This window comes from Pelophylax lessonae (assembly GCF_965119305.1).
Source record: "Pelophylax lessonae genome assembly, chromosome: 5".
Classification (NCBI taxonomy): domain Eukaryota; kingdom Metazoa; phylum Chordata; class Amphibia; order Anura; family Ranidae; genus Pelophylax; species Pelophylax lessonae.
The window spans coordinates 412,675,222-412,687,705 of record NC_138772.1 but is presented as its reverse complement, the minus strand read 5'-3'; positions in this window follow the sequence as shown (position 1 = coordinate 412,687,705).

Sequence of the window (12,484 nt, the reverse complement as noted above, 5' to 3'; positions counted from 1 at the left end):
TCAAACAAAAGGTGGAGGAGCGCAAGGTCTCTAACATCCACCAGCTCCGTGATGTTGTCATGGAGGAGTGGAAGAGGACTCCAGTGGCAACCTGTGAAGCTCTGGTGAACTCCATGCCCAAGAGGGTTAAGGCAGTGCTGGAAAATAATGGTAGCCACACAAAATATTGACACTTTGGGCCCAATTTGGAAATTGTCATTTAGGGGTGTGCTCACTTTTGTTGCCAGCAGTTTAGATATTAATAGCTGCGTGTTGAGTTATTTTGAGTAGACAGCAAATTTACACTGTTATACAAGCTGTACACTCACTACTTTACATTGTAGCCAAGTGTAATTTCTTCAGTGTTGTCACATGAAAAGATATAATAAATTATTTACAAAAATGTGAGGGGTGTACTCACTTTTGTGAGATACTGTATATATATATAGGCACACTGTGATTTCTTCAACACCCACTGTGTGATGGACTAGTGCAAGGGATGTCTTCCTATTTTCCGATTCCCCTCCCTTTCAAGAGATTTCCTTTTACTTCTTGTTGCATCTTTAGGACAGGAAGTAAACCGAAATCTCCCCAACAGGACAAAGGCAGCAAAAAAAAAAAGGGGACGGAAGTTATTAAGCCCAGCTCGGGAGGGCACTATAAAAAAGAGTGAGTGTGTGTGTGTGTGTGGAAGGGGGGGAGGTGTTGGCGGGCTTACTGCAAGGTTTAAATGCTTGGTAAAGTAGTTCTAATGGCAGAAGGTTTATTACCTTAATTAACTCTATGCATTACGGTAAAAGTCTTCTGTGTGCAACAGCCCCCCCACCCCCTCTTATACTTACCTGTGCCCCATCCTGAGCCATTATATAGGCTCTCTGGGGACACTCCCTTTTCATTAGCTAAGACAGTGCATATAAATATATATATATATATATATATATATATATATATATATATATATATATATACATTTTTTTTATACACTATATTGTCAAAAGTATTGAGACACCTGCCTTTACACTTTAATGGCACCCCAGTCTTAGTCTGTAGGGTTCAATATTGAATGGCCTATCCTTTGTAGTTATAACAACTTCAACTCTTCTGGGAAGGCTGTCCACAAGGTCTAGGAGTGTGTCTATGGGAATAGTTGACCATTCTTCCAGAGGTGCATTTGTGAGGTCAGGCACTGATTTGGACAGGAAGACCTGGCTCCATTCTAATTCATCCCAAAGGTGTTCTATCGGGTTGAGATCAAGACTCTGTTCCTTTACCTCTCAAACTCGCTCATCCATGTCTTTATAGACCTTGCTTTGTGCACTTGTCCGCAGTCATGTTGGAACACAAAGGGGTCATCCCCAAACTGTTCCCACAAAGAAAGTAGGTTCAGCAGGGACAGTGCATTTGGTGTGCGGGCTGGTGTCAGACAGGTGATTCTACCACTAGAGACAAATCGCCAGTGTTAGGATCAATAAAAATGCTGCTGGTCTGCTCCTATATTATAACTCCCTATGGAGCTAGATGCAGCAAGATGTTGTTCTAACGTTGACCAATATGCTGCTGAATCTAGATCAATGGCGATGGGAGCAACTTCTCGCTATCTCAGCTACAAACAGAGTGATCCCTTAGAGATAAACAAGTCACCTCTTACAGCCCATTCAGACTGGCGCGACACGACTTTGTGGGGTGACCTGTACGGACTTCATATAATTGAAGTCAATGCAAGTCGCCTCCAGGTCACCCCAAAGTAGTACAGGACCCTTTTTCTAAGTCGGAGCGACTTGTGTCCTGTACTACTCAATGACGAGCGAGCGCGACTTGTCAAGTCGCCTGACAAGTCGCGCTAGTCTGAATGGACTCTTAGTGATCCTGCTGCTGCCAATTTCAAGCACTCATTAGCAGCAGGATCGCTAATAGCAGAGTCGCTTGTCTGATATCAGCCAAAGGGTATGTGTGTAAAGATCAGGAGGACAACATTTTTAAAATGACTCTGAAATCAAAATCGTGGGGACATGACCTCAAGCTAATAGAAACAGGATAAAGAGTAGCTTTGAGATTTTATTTTACTAAAAAAGTAGTGGATGTACGGAACAGACTTCCAGCAGAGGCAGTAAGCTAGTTAACAGTAAGGCTAGGTCCACACGTGTGTATCTGCATTTTAGGCATTTTTGGTGCTTTTTAATATGCTTTCCATGCATTTTTCATGGGGCCAAAAACACACTAGGGGAGATTTACTAAAACTAGAGCACACGGAATCTCGTGCAGCTATGCAGAGTAACCAATGAGCTGTGTGTAGGTGTAGGTTCACATCTATGCAGACTTCATCTGATGAATTTTTCTGGCTCGTTTTGCAGTGTGTTTTTAAACCTTTGTTTTTGATGTGAGTTTGCATGCAGTTTTCCTGCATTTTAATCCATTTAAAAACACTGTATATAGCTGATTGCTAAGGAGTGGCCCGGGTAGCCAGCCGCTATGTCCTTAATAACTGGTGAGTCATCAGCTGTCAGAACCCCACTGACAGCTGAATGTAAAAAAAAGGAATTGCCGGCTAAATTGTTTTTGAAAAAAACAGCGTGGAGTCCCACCCCAAAATCCAAATAAAAATGGCGTCCATACCAGTCCCTTATCCTAGCATGCAGCCCAGCAGACCAGGAAAGGGGGGAGATGAGCAAACCCCCCCACCTCCCGAACCATACCAGGCCACATGCCCTCAATATGAGGGGGTGCTTTGGGGCAGGGGGGCTTTGCTCCAGCTATTGTAGGTGTTTGTGCTGTGGTTTTAACAAGCCAAAAACTCTTGTCAACCGTGCCGCAAATGCGCATAGGGCATTTAGGGGAGCATTTTTAATGCTCATTAAACATTTATCAACCACACCTATTAACGGGCATTAACGCTATAGGTGCGTTTGATAAGTGACAGTATCTTGAGTAAGTGTGAACAAGCCCTAAGCTGATCTCCTGTATAATCCAAGATTGCTTAACTACATTGTCATGTGAGTAATTATTTGAGTCTTGGTGTGCTTTGTATTTTTCTTCTGAATCTGTGCAGTAATCCAGTGTGACACTTTGTCTTTGTGCAGGAGATTTTTTTTTTAAAAGACCGGTCACTGCTGCTCTTTCTGCTTGTGTAGAGTCACTGGTCTTGTATCTCCCCCTCCTGTAGCTTTCTGCAGGAAGCCTGTGGTGGATGGGGCCTTCCGGACCCCTCCTACAGCTCCGCCCTCTGCGTGGGTTATGTACAGCCCAATGATAGTGTCACTTCTAATTTTACAAGGTGATATCTGGGTTTGTAAAGGCGTTTGGTGCACACAAAGTGGAAGTTTATCCTTTGCGGGTATAGAGAAATGCAGTATATTTAAATAAAAGTTTTTGTACTGGGGATCAGCTTCAAAGCTGAATTCCAGGTTTGGTTTTACTGCACAGTTACACTGGTTCACCTCCTTGAACCAATGCAAGTATACATACAGTGGGGAAAATATATATTTGATCCCCTGCAGATTTTGTAATTTTACCCACTTACAAAGAAATAATGGGTCTATAATTTTTATCATAGCTGTATTTTATATGATAGAGACAGAATATCATATAAGAGAAGAGGAGATTAAGGGGGGATATGATCAACATGTATAAATACATAAGGGGTCCATATAGTGAACTTGGTGTTGAGTTGTTCACTTTAAGGTCAACACAGAGGACAAGGGGGCACTCTTTACATCTAGAGGAAAACAGATTTTGTCTCCAAATATGGAAAGGTTTCTTCACTGTAAGAGCTGTGAAAATGTGGAAGACTCCCTCCAGAGGGGGTTCTGGCCAGCTCAGTAGATTGCTTTAAAAAAGGCCTGGATTCTTGCCTAGGTGTACATAATATAAGTGGGTACTAATATTTATAGGTAAAGTTGATCCAGGGAATATCCAATTGCCTCTTGGGGGATCAGGAAGGATTTTTTTCCCTTGCTGTAGCAAATTGGATCATGCTTTGCTGGGGTTTTTTTCGCCTTCCTCTGGATCAACTGCGGGTATAGGATTGTGTATATGGGATTGTATGGTTGAGTTTTCATTACTGTTTTTTTTGTTTTTTATTGGTTAAGCCAGATGGACTTGTGTCTTTTTTCAACCTGACTAACTATGTAGCTATGTTACTATGTAACTATCAACCAAAAATACAGAAAAAATACTTAAAACAAATACTATAAGTTAAGTTGCAGTTCAGTGAGTACAATAAGTATTTGATCCCCAAGCGAAACATGACTTAGCACTTGGTGGAGAAATCCTTGTTGGCAAGCACAGAGGTAAGACGTATCTTGTAGTTGGCGACCAGATTTGCACACATCTCAGGAGGGATTTTGGTCCACTCTTCTTTACAGATCTTCTCTGAATCCTTAAAGCGGAGTTCCGGCCACAAAATCGACATAGTCGATTTTGGGCCATCCGCTTGCTATAGCTCACCTGAAAAAGAAATGGGTAGTTAGGATTTTTTTTTTTTTTACTTACCTTGCAATTGCAGAAAAAAAATACTCGCCTTCTTTCCACTTCCTCCCTCGGCCGCACGGCCCGCGCCGTCACTTCCGCTTTGCAATGATTCCTGGGAGCTGAACGTCATCTCTCCCAGGACTCAATGCGCCTGCACCGGCCCCGACGTCAGTTCCGGTGCAGGCGCGTCATACCTTGCTAAACAGCTTCTGGGCATGCCCAGAAGCTGTGCAGGGATGACGCTGCAGACCCGGAAGTGACGGTGGGGCCGGCGCAGTGCATCGTGGGACCAAAGGGGACGGAAGAGGACGCGGAAGAGGATCGCGCTGGCTTCAAGCTGCCCACACCTGAGATGGCAGCGCTGGAGAAGAAATTTTAAAAGTAAGTATTTCTTCTAAAAGGTAAGTGTGAACTGGGACAGATCAGAGGCTAGCCATTGTGGAATGCACTAGCCCTGACTGTCCCGGGGGTATGTTCATTGAATTTTTTTTTTTGTGGTCGGAACTCCGCTTTAAGGTTTCTTGGCTGTTGCTGGACAACTCAAAGTTTCAGTTCCCGCCATACATTTTCTACAGGATTAAGGCTGACTAGGCCACTCCATGACCTTTATATACTTCTTCTTGAACAAATCCTTTGTTGCCTTGATGGTATGTTTTGGGTCATTGTCATGCTGAAAGACCCATCCATGACCCAGTGTTCTGGCTGAGGGAAGAAGGTTCTCTTCCAAGATTTTATGATACATGGCCCCATCCATTGGCTCCTCAATGCAGCAAAGTCGGCCTGTACCTTTAGCAGAGAAACAGCCCCAAAGCATAATGTTTCCACCTACGTGCTTGACTGTAGGGATGGTGTTCTTAGGTCATAGTCAGCATTTTTCTTCCTCCAAACACGGCGAGTCGAGTTAATGTCAAAAGAGCTCAATTTTGGTCTCATCTGACCACAGCACTTTCTCTTAATCCTTCTCTGAATCATTTAAATGTTCATTGGTATGACTGCACATGTGCCTTCTTGAGGAGGGGGATTTGCTGTGTTTGAAGGAAGAAAAGTGCTATGACCCTAAGAACACCATCCCTACAGTCAAGCACGAAGGTGAAAACATCATGCTTTGGGGCTGTTTCTCTACTAAAGGTACAGACGGACTTTGCTGTATTGAGGGGCCAATGGATGGGGCCATGTATTGCAAAATCTTGGAAGAGAACCTTCTTCCCCTAGCCAGAACACAAAAGATGGGTCGGGGATGGGTCTTTCAGCATGACAATGACCCAAAACATTCTGCCAAGGCAACAAAGGAGTGGCTCAAGAAGGAGCACATTAAAGTGATTGTAAAGGGTAATTTTATTATTCTTTTTAAATAACAAACATGTTATACTTACCTGCTCTGTGGAAGGAATTTGCACAGAGCAGCCCATGATCTTCCTCTTCTGAGGTGCCCCGGTGTCTCTCCTGGCTCCTCCTCTTCATCGGGTGCCCCCACGGAGAGCTTCTTTCCATGGGGGCACCCGTGCAAGCGTGCTCACAAGTCCTGCTGCTGCGTCCATTGACACAGACAGGAGGACTTAGCCCTGCCCTCGGCTCCCATGTCACTGGATTTGACTGACAACAGCGGGAGCCAATGCTATCAATCTATCCGCTGATGACCCGAGACAGAGGCTGGAGCTGCTGGGCCTGTGCTCGTCGCTGGCACGATCAGGTTCAGGTAAGAAAAAGGGGGCTTTGGGGGCAGCTGAAGCAGAAAAGGTTTTTCACCAGAATGCATAGAATGCATTCCGGTAAAAAACCATGAAACTTTACAACTCCTTTAAGATCATAAAGTGACCTAGTCAGTCTCCAGACCTTAATCCTATAGAAAATTTATAGAGGGAGCTGAAACTTCGAGTTGCCAAGCGAAAACCAAGAATCCTAAGGATTTAGAAAAGATCTGTAAAGAAGAGTGGACCAAAATCCCGCCTGAGATGTGTGCAAACCTGGTCACCAACTACAAGAAACATCTTACCTCTATGTTTGCAACAAGGGTTTCTCCATCAAGTACTAAGTCATATTTTGCTTGGGGGTGAAATACTTATCTTACTCACTGAACAGCAACTCAATTTATAACATTTGTGTCATGTGGTTTTTCTGGATTTTTGGTTGATATTCTGTCTCTATCATTTAAAATACACCTATGATAAAAAGTATAGACCCTTCATTTCTCTTTAAGTGGGCAAACTTACAAAATCTGCATTGGAACAAATAATTATTTCCCCCACTGTACCTGTGGGATCCCTGTGGAAGTGGAGAGTCACTGTAGTAGTTACTGTACTACAGTGATCACCCTTGTGTTCCGACTGCCCTTCTGCATAGTGAACACAGGAGGTTGCTCGCTCTGTACCACTATCATTCAAAGAACACCTTGCATTTTTCTCAATGAATGTACATGTTCTCTGACTGAACAAGGTAGAGATCGTGGTGTCACTGCCCCTCCTCTCCACCTTCTCCAGACCTGCAGCTTATCTGTGCATGTGTGGATTTGTGGAGTTGTGTAAAAGGGGCATATAATAAGATATAATAAAACAATTTCAATGGTTTCATTTAACAGACCAAAAGGAGCAAATAATGCTGGCCATACACGCTTACATTTTATTAGCTGATCGATGTGTAATTTAATAAAAATAGTCATACAGAAACTGATCAAATAGCAAAAGCTTTCCTTCCGATCCATTTAGATTCCGTTTAGATCCTATCAAACTGAGTTGATCGGCCAAGGATGGAAAATTCTCGGTCATTTTGCATCAGTTGGCAGTAGTGAGATGATCCAGTTATAAATATGGTCATGTTATGAATGGATTATGCGGTTGAAAACATAGACAAAATAGATAACTTACAATCACATCTTTAACCACTTCAGCCCCGGAGGGTTTACCTCCCTTCATGATGACTAGGCCATTTTTGCGATACAGCGTTTTTTTGTTTTTTTTTGCACTATGAACAAAAAAAGACCATCAATTTTGAAAAAAAAAAAACAATATTTTTTACTTTCTGCTATAAAACAAATCCAATAAAAAAAATTTAAAAAATCTAATTTCTTCATCAATTTATACATGTATTCTGCTACGTTTTTAGTAAAGGAACAACAAAAAATCCAAATATGCTTATATTGATTGATTTGCGCAATGGTTAAAGCCTCTACAAGCGATGGGATATTTTTTTGGAATTTTTTTTCTACTAGTAATGGCGGCGATCAGTGACTTATAGCGGGACTGCGACATTGCGCCGGACAAATCGGACACTAACTGACACTTTTGAAATTTTTTTGGGGGACCAGTGACACCAATACAGTGGTCAGTGCTAAATAATTTGCACTGTAAATGTACTAATGACACTGGCAGGGAAGGGGTTAACATCAGAGGCAATCAAAGTGTTAAAGTGTTTGTGAACGATCACCCTGTAAAACAACCACTTCAGTTAAAACTATATTTAAAATGAAAGGCAAAACATTTTTGTAAAGATATAAAAAACATTATAAATACCTGTTTTTCCCTTTTTTTTTTATTAGTGATCACATTCCCTGTGTTCTCAGCTGCTTAAAAGCTGGGGGGAGGAGAAGCAGCAGCTCACTGAGCATCCCAGTGAATGGCTGTGTAGCGGGTGGGGTGTCAGGACAAGTTTGATCATTGGAAGAGAACATACTGAGTTCCCAGCATAGCTACAGAACTGACCGCGGTGTGTCCTCCTGCTTAGCGTGGTCAGTTTTACTAGGAAAGCAGAGGGACTGGCAGGAACACCAGGGATTTCACATAAATAAAGAAATACAAACAGAACAGGAGACTTTCTTATACAAGTAAATGGTACAGCAGGCAGATATCAGGAATATGAAGTTTTGGGGTAACAAATGTTTTAAATGTGTCCCTAGGGGGTGCGTTCTAACTGTGTGGGAGGGGGTCTTGTAATGTAAGAAGACAGAGATCCGTGTTCCTGCTTAGCAGAAACACAAGATCTCTGTCTTCCCCTGTCACAGAACTGCAATCTGCCCTGTTTACATAGGCAGACCGCCATTTTGTCTGCCTCGGGAACGAGCGGCTGGTCCCGGCAGGAGCCGATCCCTGGTGGCAGGCATGCGCGCCCCAGACCAGGAAGAATGAAACCATGCACAGGTATGTGATTTCGTGCAGAGAGGCGCCCTGCTTCAGTAAATGTACATGGGGTGGTCTAGAAGTGGTTAAACTATCGATCAAATTCCACTTCTCCGTATGTGGCATATTGATTGATTGTAATGTTTACTATCAATCGTGTATTTCTATCAGGAGGGGTTGATTGGAAAATAAATCTATAATTGATCAAAGAGTGTATGGACACCATGTAGCACCCTCCTAGTTTAGAGTAGGCTGCCAAGTAAATTTAGTTTAGATCTTCTGTAAACAGTGGAGCAAGGGTTGATTGTGTAGGGCTACTCAGTGTTTCACAGGCTACTGTTCTGCTACTTCTCCCTGTCTTCTGGGGGCTTCTAGCATAGTAGGAGGAGAGCAGAATAGGCAGCCTGTATGTTAATGGGACTCCAGCCAATCCCTAGGGAGGTTTGCCCAGAAGGTGGAGGGAGAGCCTAAATACTGTAGTCTAAGACCTGAGTAGCAATAGCAGTGTTCCTGGGTCCAGTCTTGCAGGAGGACACCCCTATGCAGGGCAGAAGCTTGGGAGGAAGCCAGCCTGAAGACACTGAGGTTCCAGCTAGGCTTAGCGGGGGGAACTATTTACAGAATCTAGTTGGGTCAGGAGAAAGCTCACGGGAGAAAGCTGGAAGGAAGCTGTGGGAGAGAGCCAAAGTTGTATAGAGATGTGATTCTTCATCTCCCCCACTAGGAAAAGCCTGCTGGATATCAGCAGGAGGCAACTGTGGCTGAGTGAGTACAAGACCCCAGTGCTGCAGAGTGTGGAAGGACTACAGGTCACAGTCAGCCTAGAGATCCAGTGGGATGTTTAATTTGCAAGTGCAGTGCAGCCAGAAGTTTTGCAATACAACTAGAAGTTTGTGCAAGTCAAGCAGTCCTCATGTTGAACAGTTTTGCAATTCCCGGATATCCCATGTACCCCATCCCTATCCAAGTGTAGCACCCTCCTAGATAGGTGCTAGGTAGGGAGAGTAGTTTTGGCTCTGCCTGCCTATCAGGAGATTAGCAGGCAAAATATAGCTGAATTCTGCTTATCAGGGGAGCATGATCATTAGTTAGGCCTGTTCAGTGTGTCTGATGTGTGATTCATCTGTGCTGAGGGAGTGTCCCCACTGTGTCCAATACGGAGGCCTGTTGGACAGTGGAGGAAACCCAGCCAGTGACACACAGGCTTTTGTGGCTGTCTCAGTAGGTTGGCACAGACAAGTGGTGCATCCTGGGATATGCTATAAAAGCCAAGGGCACATGTGGCAGGGTGTCTTTGGGCGGGAAGCCAAGTCCCAGAAGGAGGGTGATGGCTGTCTCCTCTTCTGAAGCTGTGGAAGGTGGTCACAGGCAGTCGGCCTAGTGAACCAGAAAGTGTGACTGAACCCAGAGGTCCATTGGAAGCTGACTAGTGGAGTTGGTGGTTCTGGAAAAACAGTGTCCGTGAGTACAGAACAACTTGCCCAGGGGTCTGCCAGGGAGGGGACCACTGCAGAGGCTAGAGTCAGCAGACGGGTGTCAGCACACAGGCAGTGAGAGTAAAGGGGGTGCCAAGTTAGAACCCTGAAGAGAATAACCAAGCAGGAACCTTTAAGTATCTTCACTTCAGTGGCAAGGTGACCCAGCGGCCTTGCCGCATTCTACAGCTAGCTGTCCTAAAGACTGTGAATAGTTAATAGTTTGAGTATCCCACTCATCCCTTCTCCTATCCAAGTTCTCAATAAAAACACAAAAACAACATTCCCTGGATTTATTATTGACTGAGCCAAGGACTTTCATTGCTGTTTATCTGCTATCAGTTGCTATGGGTAACCCAGGGGGAATCCAGAAAGTGTAATTCTCAGCAGTCCTCTAGGGGGCAGTGCTACACAAGTTTAGCCTTCCCCATTAAAAACAAAAGAACCCTAGACTAATCTTTGAGCCATTTGGAAGAATGCAGAAAATGCTGTGTGCCTGGCTGTGTGTGCTTCAAGGGGGGAAATAGGACCCAATTTACCAGTGCTACAACCATAAAGGCTTGCTTACACCTATGATGTGAAACACTTTTCAGAGAGTGGTGCAGGAAGGGCTGACAGGCATTCAGGAGGCGATATTGCCACCTCCTGAATGCCTGGTGTTTTTATTTTTACACGCTGAACAGGTTTTTGAATGGGAAAGCTGAGCTGCAACCCTGAGCCTAACATTTGGCTCATGATTGTGGTGCGGCCCCATTCACTTAAATGAGTCACATTTGGAACCAGTATTGCCTGTCAAAGCAAAGCATCGCAGCCGTGCCATGTGTACAACCCTGACCAGCTGCCTGTGCAGCTTTAGGCCTCATTTACACTGGCACTCCTGCGTTTAGCTTTTAAAAAAGCAGAAGTTATCTGGTAAGCATAAAACTTATAAATTCCTGCCAGATTACTTTTTCCTGTATTTTGATGTTCCCATTAAGGAATGGTAATCACAGTTCCTGGACGCACCGAATTTTATTTTTTCTAAGCGCGGATATAATGACTGCACCTAAATGCAGGTAAACATTCAGTGTAAATGACACCATTGAAAAATAATTTCTTGCATTTATATGCGTTTTTTAATGTCCTGTAAAGTGAATGCAGACGCAGCGCCGGCACGGCCACAATCACACGTCAGCGTTCGTTCAGATCCAGTCACCCCTTCCTGCCTGCATGACAAATTTTGAAATGCGATTGTGTCCATGCAGCCACTGCATCTGCGTCCACTTCTATTGGCTGCTTGCATCCAGCTCCGAGGTGGATGCACACACAGCGAAAAGTGCTGGAGCAGGAAGGACAGGTCTCCGCGCCCGTCAGAATGAGCCCTTATATGTGCTTACACACGTCCAATTCTGCTAATGACTTTATACGTGTTGGTGTTCATGCGTTTACTGTGTTTTGCCGCACTAAAACGCACCTTCACAGCGTGGCAAAAGCGCATAAAAATGAGTCCTCTAAGGGCTTGTTCACACTTGACTAAATTTCTAACACTTAAAGAGGAAGTAAACCCTCCTCTACAACTTGTACCTATAGGCTATAGGTAAGCCTATATTAAAACGGAGTTCCAGCCTCACACACTCGCCTCGCTTTTCTCCCTCTCTGTCTGCGGCGCCGGCATCACTGGTGTGGGCACCCGGCTGTGACAGTTTTCGGCTTCACAGCCGGGTACGCACTGCGCATGCGCGAGTTGCGCTACGGGTCGTGATTGGCTGGCAATCTTCTGGGACCTCTGACATGTCCCAGAAGATTGCAGGGAGGGAGGGGGAGAGGAGAACTTCCGCTCAGGGTGCCGCGGCGCTCCGAGCGGAAGTGGGAGCGGGTACCTGTCAAAACCCCCCCCCCCCAAAAAAATGACATGTCAGGGGGTTAGAACTGCCTAAAGCGAAAGTTCCACTTTTGGGTTGAACTCCGCTTTAAGGCTTAACCTATAGGTACTGTAAATATCTCCTAAACATGTACCGTGTAGGAGATATTTACTTTGCATTCAGCCAGTGACATCACTGGCGCATGCACTCTGAAGGAACGGCCGCTCGCGCCGTTCCCTCAGAGCCCCGTGCCGTTACCATCGGCTCCCGCGCGCATGCGCGGCAATGACGTCAACGCGGCGCCAGCCAATCACATGGCCGGATGCCGCAAACCCGGAAGAAGGGCGACAGAACACTTCTTCTCTTGGACAGGTAAGCGGTCGGCACTGCGGGGGCTTCGTTCTTAGGTAAGTATATCATAATGAGCTAGTATGCGATGCATACTAGGTCATTATGTGTTTTTCTTTCAGGTGTTCGTTTAAAAAAAAAAAAAATCGGAGGTTTACAACCTCTTTAACAAATGCTCCTATAGCCTTAGTATGGGCGTTAGACTCACGTTAATGAGCCTTAGTATGGGCATTAGACTGGCGTTTTACAAGCATTAATAACGAGT